The following is a 12,567-nucleotide window of genomic DNA, read 5'->3' on the forward strand; positions in this document are numbered from 1 at the left end:
AATTTACTTTAATCCAAAAAGAAGACTTTGGACCACTGAGTAATAGTCCAGTTCTTTTTCTCCTGAGCCCAGGTAAGAGACTTCTGACTTTGTCTCTGGTTCAGGAGTGGTTTGACACAAGGAATGCGACAGTTTTAGCCCATGTCCTGGATATGTCTGTGTGTGGTAGCTCTTGAAGCTTCACACCAGCCATAGTCCACTCCTAGAATCTCCCCCAAATTCTTGAATGACCTTTACTTCACAATCCTCTCAAGGGTGCAGTCATCCCTGTTGCTTGTGCACCTTTTTCTACCACACTTTTTTATTCCACCTAACTTACCATTAATATGCTTGGATACACATGGGTATCCACAGAACTTTTTTTTTTTGGGGGGGGGGGGGGTATCGTTTTAAGGTCACCCATGCTCCTCCCCTTTTCGACAATGTCATGAAGGCGACCTCAGTCACTGCACAAGCCACGACTCACAAGTATTTATTTTTAAAGAGAAAAACAATATATATATTGATCCTGTTCCCTTAAAGCATGTTATACAGCATAGTGCTTGTGCTGTGTCATTTGGCCCCTTCTATCACCTAAAATACCTGGCTGATCCTGCCTGGCTATGTCCTCTCCTCTGTAAATGGACCACGGGATACCTTGGTTGCTGAGCCCTGACACCGTGGTCAGTCTACGTGCCTCCGTCTTTCGCAGCCCTCCTGTCCTCTCCCTCCCTGCCTGTCGGCTTCTGTGTCAGTGCAAGATCATCCAGTGCCCAGGGCAAAGATGCCAAATGGCGCCCCTTAATGATGTGCAATTTTAGAGGGTCCTCCACTCAGTAAACCGTTGCGCCCAGGGCAAACGCCCCTCCCACCCACCCCTTGTCCCGGCCCTGGTGCCTGCCCCCTCCCCTCCTGCTGGTGTAGTTTCATTTAAAGTTTCATGTCCTGTCTACAGTCTGTTTAATAATCCTGAGTGCCCCTGTGTCTGTTTTATAAACACCATTCACGTGACCCGCCGCCTCTCTCCTCCTCCCCTTCTGACTAATGTCAGCGGGGAATCCTCAGCTGTCAGATGGGGAGAGATGAGAGGAGAGGTAAAGAACGGCTTATTTTATTTTTTTTAAAACACAGACACAGGGGCACAGGCACACAGGATTATTAAACACAACAGACAGGATGTTATAAATTAGCTTAACCACTTTGAAGGGGAAGTTGAGATTCCAGGGAGGGGGGGCACTCACTCCCCCCCCCCCTCCTTGCAGATGCCTATGTAGATACAGCACTTTGAACAGCCAGCTTCTTTAGCAATGACCTTTTGTGACTTACCCTCCTTGTGGTGGGTGTCAATAACTGTCTTCTGGACAACTGTCAGGTCAGCAGTCTTCCCCGTGATTGTGTACCCTATTAAACCAGACTGAGAGACCATTTAAAGGTTCAGGAAACCTTTACAGGCGTTTTGAGTTAATTATCTGATTAGAGTGTGACACCATGAGTCTACAATATTGAATTTTTTCACAATATTCTAATTTTCCGGAGATACTGAATTTTGTGTTTTAACTAGCTGTAAGCCAAATTCATCAAAATAAAAACTGGAGTTAGACTTACCCAGTAACTCTGTTTCCAAGAGTCTTCCAGGACAGCCCATGAGAGAAGCACCTCCTCCAACAGGAACAGGAAACATCACCAATACACTTTAAAAAGGCAGTCCCACTGCTTAACTGGTCAGTTTTAAACAAGAACCAAAGGACAAAACCTTCAAGCATATACAAACATAAAAATCATTAACATAAGGGCAGAAACTGTTAGGGAAAGCATCTTTAGACCACAAGCTGATTACAAGGAAGATTTATTTCTCATATATGAGGAGACAAGTACAGGAGATTTTCAGATATTCACCCACCGGTTCTAGCTGCCTGTGACTCGTGGTATCGGGCACCATACACAGTAGCTAACCTAGTTGGCTTCTTATCTGAGACTTGTCTGCCTTCTTAAGCCAGCTGGCACATTATATACAGTTAAACATCCTGACTTAACCCTTCCCCCAGGACAATGAGGAATGTCTGTTTTTACTGCCATGTCCTTAAAGGGGAAGAAGCTTCATCTTACACACTCTGAAATCTAGCCATTACCATATATAGTATAGGGCATTTAAAACCAGTTAGATTGTATTCAAGCAGAACAAAATGAAGTCACAGTCAGCCTTATACATAAATGATTATAAAGACATTCTTAATTTCTCTAACAGAAACCTGGCTGCCCTGGAAGACTCCTGGAAACAGAGTTATCGGTAAGTAATCTTCCAGGACAGCCCATGAGCGGATTATCAAGAACTTATTATTGGGGGGGGGGGTCATTAAAAGTCAAAAGACCTCTACCACCCTTGGAATTACCATAATTATCAGATATGGTGGACCCAGTTATCATGAATTTTCAATAGAGACTAGCCCCAACAGACACTACATGCAATTACTAGGTCTGAACTAAGGCATACATCTAGTGGACCCCCACCTACATTCTTGTATATGAATGTGACAAAGCCCAGTGGCTAGAGACATACATTATCCCTTCAGGGACCCATGTTAATCTTCACTGTGTAAGAACAGGATACACACAAACACAACAGCGACATTATTGATACCCCAAGCTCCTGTGCCATTAGTGCAACCTTAAAAGACTAAGTAGTAGGGGGGTTGACTTAAAATGCCGACATGACTACCGTACCTCCGGAATATTTTGGGATGCCAAAAATCCACTAGAAGCCACCTCCAAATGCACCCCTCTTTCTGCTAATTGGAGCTCCTACACACCTAAATGCACATATTTATTCACGCCTGCAACCACTACCACCTCACTTATTGCAATCGTTGCTAAATGATGAGGAGGTGCTGCTGCTGGCTGTGATTGTCAGCGGCAGATGGTACACAACCAAGTTGCTGTCTTTAACTTCTGCCTTTGCCAGCCACAGCTTTTAGCACCACTTGCATACTTGGAAAATGTAGGACTCTGATAGCATGGTTGGATCTGAACCGAGGACTCCACGGCTGCCAGACAAAAGCACCAACCACCAAGACTCTGTGCTGCCCATGAAAAATATGGTTATACTCCTGTACCAACATTTCTTGTAGCACAAGGACACACACTACATAAATCCAGCAATATAAACTAGCGTACCATCTACACAAAGCCATGGAAGAGGTATAACATTTTGATACAAGATAGACACCACCCCAAAATGCTTAAGTGCAACGCATGACCTGCAAAATGGACTTCGGGTTGCAAATGTAAATTTTTTGCAACACTCCACCACACTAAGTGAAGCAAAGCAAGACAAGACATTCCATAAAATGCCTTAAAACATTGGAGAAACCGAGTTTCTAACCATGTGCAAGGAAGCTATGAAGAGGGAACCACTCTGGTACAGAAATAAAGCACATGTTACAAGATGCGGTGTTAATGGTTCTAGCATTGAAAAAAAGGTATACTGCGCTCAACACAATCGCGCTGGCTTCAAGTAGCCCACACCTGATATGGCAGCGCTGGAGAAGACATTTTCAAGGTAAGTATTTCTTCTTGCAGGTAAGTGCAAGCAGGGACAGTTCAGAGGCTATCCATTGTAGAATGCACTAGCCCTGACTGTCCCGGGGGTATTTTTATGTATTTTTTTTTTGTTTTTTAGGTGGAACTCCGCTTTAAGGTCTAGTCATAAGAGAGTCCCATGTAAACATAACGTGACTCTACGTATAAAACTGGTAGTACAAAAATGGTTACCACACATCAGGCCAAAAGATGCAATGTACAATATAAAATCTTAGGCCCAAAAGACAGACTTGTGTGAAGCCTGTACATTCATCCTGAGACAGACCTCCATCACAGAGAATGTGTATGGCAAAGATAAACCCCACATAACCATTAAAGCCTGTATGGTCAAATCCCGAGTGAAGGCGTAGTACACCAGGTGACAAGTCCTTCATCAAAAGCTCTGGAGTTTACACTTCCTCATTCCCAGCTCTGCAGTAGTGGGAATGGAAGCACCAGCTAGCTCTTCCCCTACCCCAAAAAAAGAGGCTTGGAACCAGAGCCTCCGACACCTGGAAATGACTTTTCCCCTAACAGGATTACTGCCTGTGCATCATCCGGTCACACAGGAACACAGACAGGCCACAATCCCAAGGTAGCTAATGCGCGAGCTCCCGCCAAAAAATGTCTATAGTGCAGACAGTGCACGCACCCAGACACCTGGCTGGGAACCCACGCTGCCTGTGCCAGTTCCTGTCATGCCTGTATGCCACTTCCAGTCATGGCCTTCGCCAGGCACAGAAAAGGAACCAAGCTACCACTTTCCTGGCTGAGGGGAGGTCTCTTGGAGGGTCATCTTGCAGAAAACCATACAAGGTATGGGTGGAACAAAAAGAAAGCCATAGAACAGAAGCCTCCCTAACCTAGGTTCCAGCTTATGCATCTCTCCTGTCCAGAGGAAACACAAAAACTGACCAGAACAGCAGAGGGACTGCCTTTTAAAGTGTATTGGTGATGTGTTTCCTGTTCCTTTTGGAGGAGGTGCTTCTCTCATGGGCTGTCCTGGAAGACAATTGGGGAAAGAAAGAAATGCTTGAAATATGTTACTGCGTGTGTAATGGATCAAACATATGAGTTTCCCCTTTTTGAATTGAATTACTAAAATAAATTAACTTTTTGATGAAATTCTAATTTTTTGAGATGCATCTGTGAATATATATATATATATATATATATATACACACACACACACACAGTATATTGTTTATTATAAGACTTTTAAAGAGGAAGAAAAGCCTGGTAATTTTTTTCTTTTTGGTTACCTGCAAAGTAAATGCGTTGCATACTAGCACATTATGTGACACTTACCTGCAAACGAAGCCCTCATCCATCTTCTCCTGTCTTCCTTTCCGGGTCTGCGGACTCCAGCTGTGCTAATGGCTGGAGCCGCGTGAGCTCACTGCCACGCATGTGTGCAGGAGCCACCATTCACAGCACAGGGCTCTGAGGAAACAATGTGGGTGGCCGTTGCTTTAGAGCGCATGCGCTGGTGGTGCTGCATGCAATGTAAATATCTCCTCAATGATGCAACTTTAGGAGATATTTACAGTACCTATAGGTACAAACAGTATGGAGGGGGGGGTATACAACCCCTTTGACAGGTATTTTTAATAGGTTAATAGAGCTAAACCCTACTTTGTTTTAATTGAAGGCTGAAAATGCACAAAAATTTAATCTTTTTTTTTTTTTTTTTTTTTTTTAGTAATGCAACTGTACCCAACAGTTACACTATTAAATAGATGGCATGGCAGATAATCACTGCAGGCTAAAGCAGCCCATATATATATATATATATATATATATATATATATGCTAATCTGTGACGTTACCAATTTCCATCTGGCAGTTATTGTAGCACCTATCTACCTCATAGCCTAATCCAGGACGTGTGCAATGGGAGTATTGCTTGTTGCCTATCCTTCCACAGTTTGTTTATTAACATTTTCCAGCATCATGCCTGTTGCTTGGGATACATGCGTGAATATTCTTCCCTTTAAGATACACCAGCTAACATTTAAAGCAGCTGCTGGCTCTTGAACCTGACTCACTGGCACTTTGATTGTTCCCCTCTGACAATTAAGAACCAAAGTTCCTGATCACATGCAGGTTGGAGATGTCATCAAAAAAGTAAAGCTTCCAATCTGCAGATGAATGCGAACACCTTTAAGCCAGCCATACATAAATCAAAGTATGGACGGTTCAGCAGGGACCGGCTGAATTTCGATTCATGTATGGGCAGAGAACTGCTCTGTCAGATTTTCCTTGCTCGATCAGCACCACCAGCTGTAGACGGCAGCGCTGATCCATAAATTCTGATAGCAGGGATGTCTACCCGTCAGAATACAATAGAGCAGTGGGGAGTATTGAGTCAGTTATTTTCCTTCAATCCACTAGTTTCATTAAAAAACTGTAATATATATATATATATATATATATATATATATATATATTTTTTTTTTTTTTTTTCTGCTGTTTGATCACTGTGTAAAAGCAAACGGACCGTATTTGAAAATCTCTGGTGTGCTGGCAATATGTGCACTAATCTGTGAAATGAAAGGGTAAAGTAAAACCTGTTTGTTACAAATACCCACTGGCACAACTGATTAAAAACAAGCATGCAGATCAGTAAAATCACTAAAAAAAATCTTTATCTGCATACCTGCTCCAGGTAGGTACTCAACATCATAAGTATAAGTTAAGAGGTTAGCATTTTCTGGAGAGATCAGCAGACCCCTTCCATACTATTCTCCTGAAATGCTTCCTTCAAAAATGCAAATGTGTATAAAGAAAAAGAGTCACCCTAAGGCTGGCCATACACTATACAATTTTCTTATTCAATTCCCTTTAGATTTACCTTAAACTATGTAGTGCAAGGGCCTGCCTGACTGCATACAAATTGAAAGTGTTTAGGTTTGACCCTAGATTACATGGTTTTGGTAAATCTAAAGGAAAGTTGAACAAGAAAATTGTATAGTGTATGGCCAGCCTAAGGCTCGGTTCACACTACCTCACTCCGACTTAGGGGGCGACCTGTGAAGTCGCGTGCAGCGCGACTTGCACGGACTTCATAAAATGAATGTCTATGCAAGTCGCCTCCAGGTCGCCCCGAAGTAGTACAGGATACTTTTTCTAAGTCGGAGCGACTTGTGTCACTCCTATTAGAACGGCTCCTGTACTACACAATGGGAGCGTGACAGACCGCGACTTGTCAGGCTGACAAGTCGCGGTCTAAGTCGGACTAGTGTGAAAGCGGTCTAATGCTTCAAAAACATGAAACAGAATAAAAAAAAAATAAAATCTGTTGAGAAGTGTGGGATATGAAAAACAAACATATCTACTAATCTTGGTGAATGCAGCATCAATCTGAGGCTGCATCTCTCCCCCACAGTCTCTTAAGACCGAGAACTGAGCAATTAATGACAGATTACTCAGTTGTCCCTGTCTTTCTGCTGTGCCCCTCCAGCACTCACTGGAGCAGTATCTGTCCCCTGCTGGCTCCAAACCAAGAACTGAGCAAACCTAGCTGATTTCTCAGCTCTTGGCCTTTAGGCTGCAGAGAGCTGATAACTGCCACTGGAGAACAGAGCTGTGGAGTGGGCAGGAATGACCGGCTCAGTCTCCCAGCGGCTTTCTGAAAGGTGGAGCATGCTGCTGGTCCAGGTATCTGGGTAGATCCTGACTAATCTGGAGCTTTCCCAAAGCCCAGACTTGCTTTGTGGTGGCGGCGGCTGAAAACGGGTCACAGGCCCTTCCCCGTGATGCATAGAAGTACAGCCAAAAAAGCTTTGGCTATACTCCCTTTAAAGTCGGGATTTCTCCAGGGTCTAGACTGGCTCTGTGATGCCAGCTGACTGAGCTTTAGCCCGCTGTCGGCTGAATACAGGTCACAGGAGTGCAGAATGAAGTGCACTCCTGTGATCCCCAGAAGAAGTAGGACCAAATAAAGCTTTGGCTATAGTTCTTTAAAAAAATATATAAATGTAGGGAGGAAAGGACAATGGAGAGGTGAATAGTATATGCAATGTATTTTAAAGCGTTACTAAACCCAGGACACTGCATTGACTAGATCTGGTCTCACAGTACAAGGAAATGCAATTTTAGTAAATAGCAGTATATAGCAGTCTTGTGACTTTCAACAGTGTCCAGCACTGGTTAACGCTTTGCTTGTAGGAGTTTTTTTTTTTTCCCTTTATTATATAAATTTTATTTTTTTGCATTATACACGTTACAAAACTTTGAGAGCCGGTTCACACTGGGGCAACTTGTCAGGCGACCTGGTCGCCTGCCATAGATTAGCACAGGACCCGATCTAATAGGAGCGACACAAGTCGCTCCGACTTAGAAAAAGGGTCCTGTACTACTTTGGGGCGACCTGCATTGTCTTCAATGATATGAAGTCCGTGCATGTCGCTCCGAGGTCACGGTGCGAGCTGCGCACCGCGACTTCACAGGTCGCGCCTATGTGAACCGGCTCTAATTCTACATTTGAAACAAATTCCAAGAGAAAAAGAACGCATCCATAGTAAAAGAATACCATCATTCCTATAATCCTAACACACACACACACACACACGTATAATAAATACCCCTCCTCTCACTTCCTTTATCCGATCCTTATTCTCGTCCCTCCTATATTATTCACGTTTCACTTTCTGCTCCCTTTTTCAGCTTCTAGGAGTTTTTATTCTCCTCTGACTAGCCGTTGAGGCTTGCCTGACCTTCTGGACAGTGCTCATTGGCCCTGTGCTTGACATGCACCCTACCAAAATTCAAAACTCTAGCAATACATACCAAAATTGTGCATGTGCAGTGTGGAAGAAGGGGAGGTTTAAAAATCCTTTTTACACAATGCACAGAATTAACCCCTTAGGTACAAAAGTCATAACAAGCATGCTTCACTGCATATGCAGACTGGTTTTCCGATTGTAGGTTTAGTAACACTTTAATTGATGCAGATTCCACAGAAAGAAGTCAGACCATGAAATATTGAACTGTACCTCAATTTATTTAGCCTATTCACAGGAAAGAAAAAAAAAAAAAAAAAAGTCACATTTTTTCCACAATGAGATACACAATAATCTCAAAATATAGAGCACAACATTGTTGCAAATCAAGACTGGAAACAGTTTGCTGAACAAAATACATTTAGTATGCTAACATACTGTCAGTTTACATACAGTATACTGCAGGTACCTTTAACATGTAAGGTGTCCATTTCAAGCCTTTTGCAAGGTAAAATAAATATGGATAGGTTTATAAAAACAGGAGATTGAAATGCATGCACTAAAAAGGGAAAAATAAAATAAAGGAAAACAGGAAGGAAACCCACAGCTTGGCATAGAGTAGCTTAAAATAAGTGTATACATAGGGAGGAAGTGCTTGTAGGAAATCAGCAGCACATAGATAAACAAATCACTGGTCTTTTCGGATTCTCTTAGCCTGTGGATAGCCTGGCATGTTACTGTACTTTGAAGCTATACACAACCATCAAAAAAATGGTTGACCTTAAACAAAAATATATTTGTACATGCTTAGTTTAGTTCTCTACCTAGCTAATCAGGTCCAAGAATTTAAAAAATAAAAACCTCCATAAATTACTCCCCAAACGTGGCATAAAGAGTATGAACTACTGTGTATGCTGCATTATGCATCAGGTTTGCTTTACAGTGGCTGCTCACCGAGCTTGGTAAAATAAAGTGAAGCTGGATTTACTGCATTCAACCAATCACATCCTAGAGAAATTTTATTTTTTTTCCCCCTCTACATACACTTTGCAAAGTTAACAGTCTATTCATTTAGTACAGCCACCATTGTCACACTGTTGATCAAGCAGTTCTAAACAACTTCCATCCACTACATAACTTGATTGAAAATCTCTAACTTGTCACTTTACAAGAAAAATAATTAGGGTGTACAACTATTATATTTGGCCAAAAACTCAAGCTGTGGGTGGTCCTGTTGGCACCGCACTTACTTGACACCCCCCCCCCCCCCCCCATAGGCTTGCCAAACGGATTCAAAAATCAAAAAGAGTACAGTAACTACAGTCTATTGGACAGTCACTGTTGGGATATTCAAGTAGCCTACAATAGCTGGCAGTGGAGATTCCTCCATCCTTGCCCAAGACTGCCATAGAAACTTTCCCTAACTAGAATATAACCATTTTGAAAACAACTGGGGATAAATCATGAATACAATCACTCATTCAGCTACAGGTATGCTCGCTTGATTTAAAAAGCCAGTATCAAATAAAGTCAAGTTAGCCATTGTACCAAGCCGGGAGGAAAAACTCCACAATAATTTTCATTTTTCCTTCGGATTGGGTCAAGTAATCCTATTGAGCAGTGCCCACTTAAACGTGCCTAAATAGTCTTACCCTTGTAAAGGAAACCTGTCATGAGAGCAATACATAGGTTACCAAATTGTAACCTCTTCTGAAAATGCCAATTCCTTTGGCTTCAATATTTTGAATCACTGACGTGTATTATAAGTATCTCCAGTTTTTTTTGCCCCCTTACACTTGTTTCCTATATGATGGTTCTGCAACAGAGCCTGCATTTTTTTTTTCCTTATGAGCAGTTTTATTTATACAAGCAAGGAAAAAAAAATGTGACATCAGTTACTGGTTTGTACACGTGCTCCCTGGTGTTGTATGATGCATTAAATACAAAGCAAAATGCACAATGTCTGGATAAATAATAGCACTGTTCACATAACGGACACTACTTTTAATAGCATGGATCTTATGCAATATATTCAGTTTCCAAAGCATTATATCACAAAAAAAAAAAAAAAAGTTATAAAGGGTCCAAAGCACAGCATTCGGCCATAAAAAGCAGCTGAACACCACAGCTTGTGCGTGGGGGGCCCCTAAATCTCTTAAATAAAAAGGGGGGGGTAACATGACAACCTATTGAGGGGGGAAAAACCCACCACCCTGACATTTTCCATAAACTCCCCCCCCCACACAAACTTAAGAAAATGGTTGATGTCCCACTTCAGGTGTGTGAAAGCCATACCATGTGAACTTGCTTTTTTTTTGACAGATTAAGCTATGTATATTGAATTACAAACCAATTACAGCACTTACCATCACTATTTTAATAAGCCACCTAGACAGCTGTTGCACCTTTAAAGTATAGCTCCAGTCAGATCTGTTTTGACTAGGGAAAATCTTATGGCTCTCCAAGTAATAGAAACTTCCTCCATGGGAAGTAAAGAATAAGAAACAAACATCCAGCATGTCCCCCATTTATTCAAACCCCCTTTGTGCCACAAGAATATTCAAAGTAAATATAAGAAAACCCACATCCGTCGAGCTTTATTAATATACAGTTCAGCAATTCATTTGTGCGGTTCACATTAAGGCTCCATTCACATTATCACATTATCTTCAAAGTCGCATGATTTTCAGTGTGACTTTACATTCTCAGGACCAACATCACACTGAAGTAGAGCATGCACCTTTTCAAAGTCGCTGTGACTAAGCTGCACTGATTTGAACAGGTGCCATTGAAAATAAATGGGCTGCGACTTGTCACGTGACTTTGAAGTCCAAAGCTGCATGACAAGGCGCACAAGTGAATGGAGCCCAAGTAATCTACTTGAAAGTTCTAAGGCACAGGTGTCAAACTGGCGGCCCGCCAGCTGTAGTGGAACTACAAGTCAGTCCCATGAGGCATTGCAAGGCTGACAGTTACAAACATGACCACAGGCATAGGCATGATGGGACTTGTAGTTTTGCAACAGCTGGAGGACCACCAGTTTGACACCCCTGTTCTATGGGATTCCAGCCACAGTATTTGCCAATTAGTGTCATGTGACCAAACTCACAAAATCCTCACTTTCACATACATTCTGATCACTGGTCAAAAAAAAAAAAAAAAAAAAAAAAAAAAAACACCCCACAAAACAAAGTGTTAACATCTTCAAAATTTACAAGACTCCATTTCACATTTTTAACTGCAACTATACAATTCATATACAAGCACTGCCTGTCTTGCCAAGAAATATACAAGTAGCCATTGTTTTACTAGTTGCCTGACATTTATGTTTACCCAGTGAACATTTATGCAGATGAGAATTTCCAATATTTGTGGCAGAATTACTTGCTCTAGCAACTCATTCGAAGTCAGAGCCATGCAACTAGCATTTCCCTTCAGCTCCAGTTATCCCACAAACATCTAATCATTTTGGGGAAGTAACCATAATGAAAAAAAAAAAAAGGAGTTGTAGTTCTGGCAGTCACTTTGGAAAGCCGTTGCCAGGATTTTTGATCAAGTTTTAAAAATGATAAAGCTTTCCAAAATCCAGCTTACAGCCGTTTATATAGCGACAGGCAGCACTTGCATATCCCCAAACTAGAGCTGAAGAGGAAAAAAAACCCACGTGCAACCATGTTATTAGAGATTGGTTATTGCCATGCATCTACAATACATAGCAAGTTAAAGATTCAAAATGCAAGGCTTTTAAGAGCAAGACGCAGTTTGCCGAAATAATTTAATGTAGCAACTTCCTCTTAAGTCCACTCCGAAGAATACAAGTATTGTCATCAGATAACTTATTGAGCTCAGTGGCCAGCAAAAGGGTTATCGGCTGACAATTCTACTCTTCCATCCACTATCACCAAACTCATTTGTGTCTTCTCAATTAAGCAAAAGCCACAATGCTTATGAGAAATTGTTGGAAGAATAAGTTCTGAGGGGAGCTGCTGTACTGGCTTTTGATCAAGGTTTTCAACTCCACTTCTGTTGAATAATAAGTTTTGTGGGGCTCCCCAGTACCAAAGAGTAAGGTTTTATTAATCTGTTTCCACATACATCTTACAGCAGCAACTCCAAAATCTCTGTACAAAGCAGGAACCTATTAGAGTTGGCAACCCCACCTGCAGCACACACCAATTCCCCAGGCAGTCACCATGAAGCCAAATCTGACCTTACAAACGCCAGACTACTATGGAATATAATTTCATGACAGACTCATTTGATTCCTCTGTACCTTCTGTTCCAAAAA

The sequence above is a fragment of the Pelophylax lessonae genome (assembly GCF_965119305.1).
Source record: "Pelophylax lessonae genome assembly, chromosome: 2".
Classification (NCBI taxonomy): domain Eukaryota; kingdom Metazoa; phylum Chordata; class Amphibia; order Anura; family Ranidae; genus Pelophylax; species Pelophylax lessonae.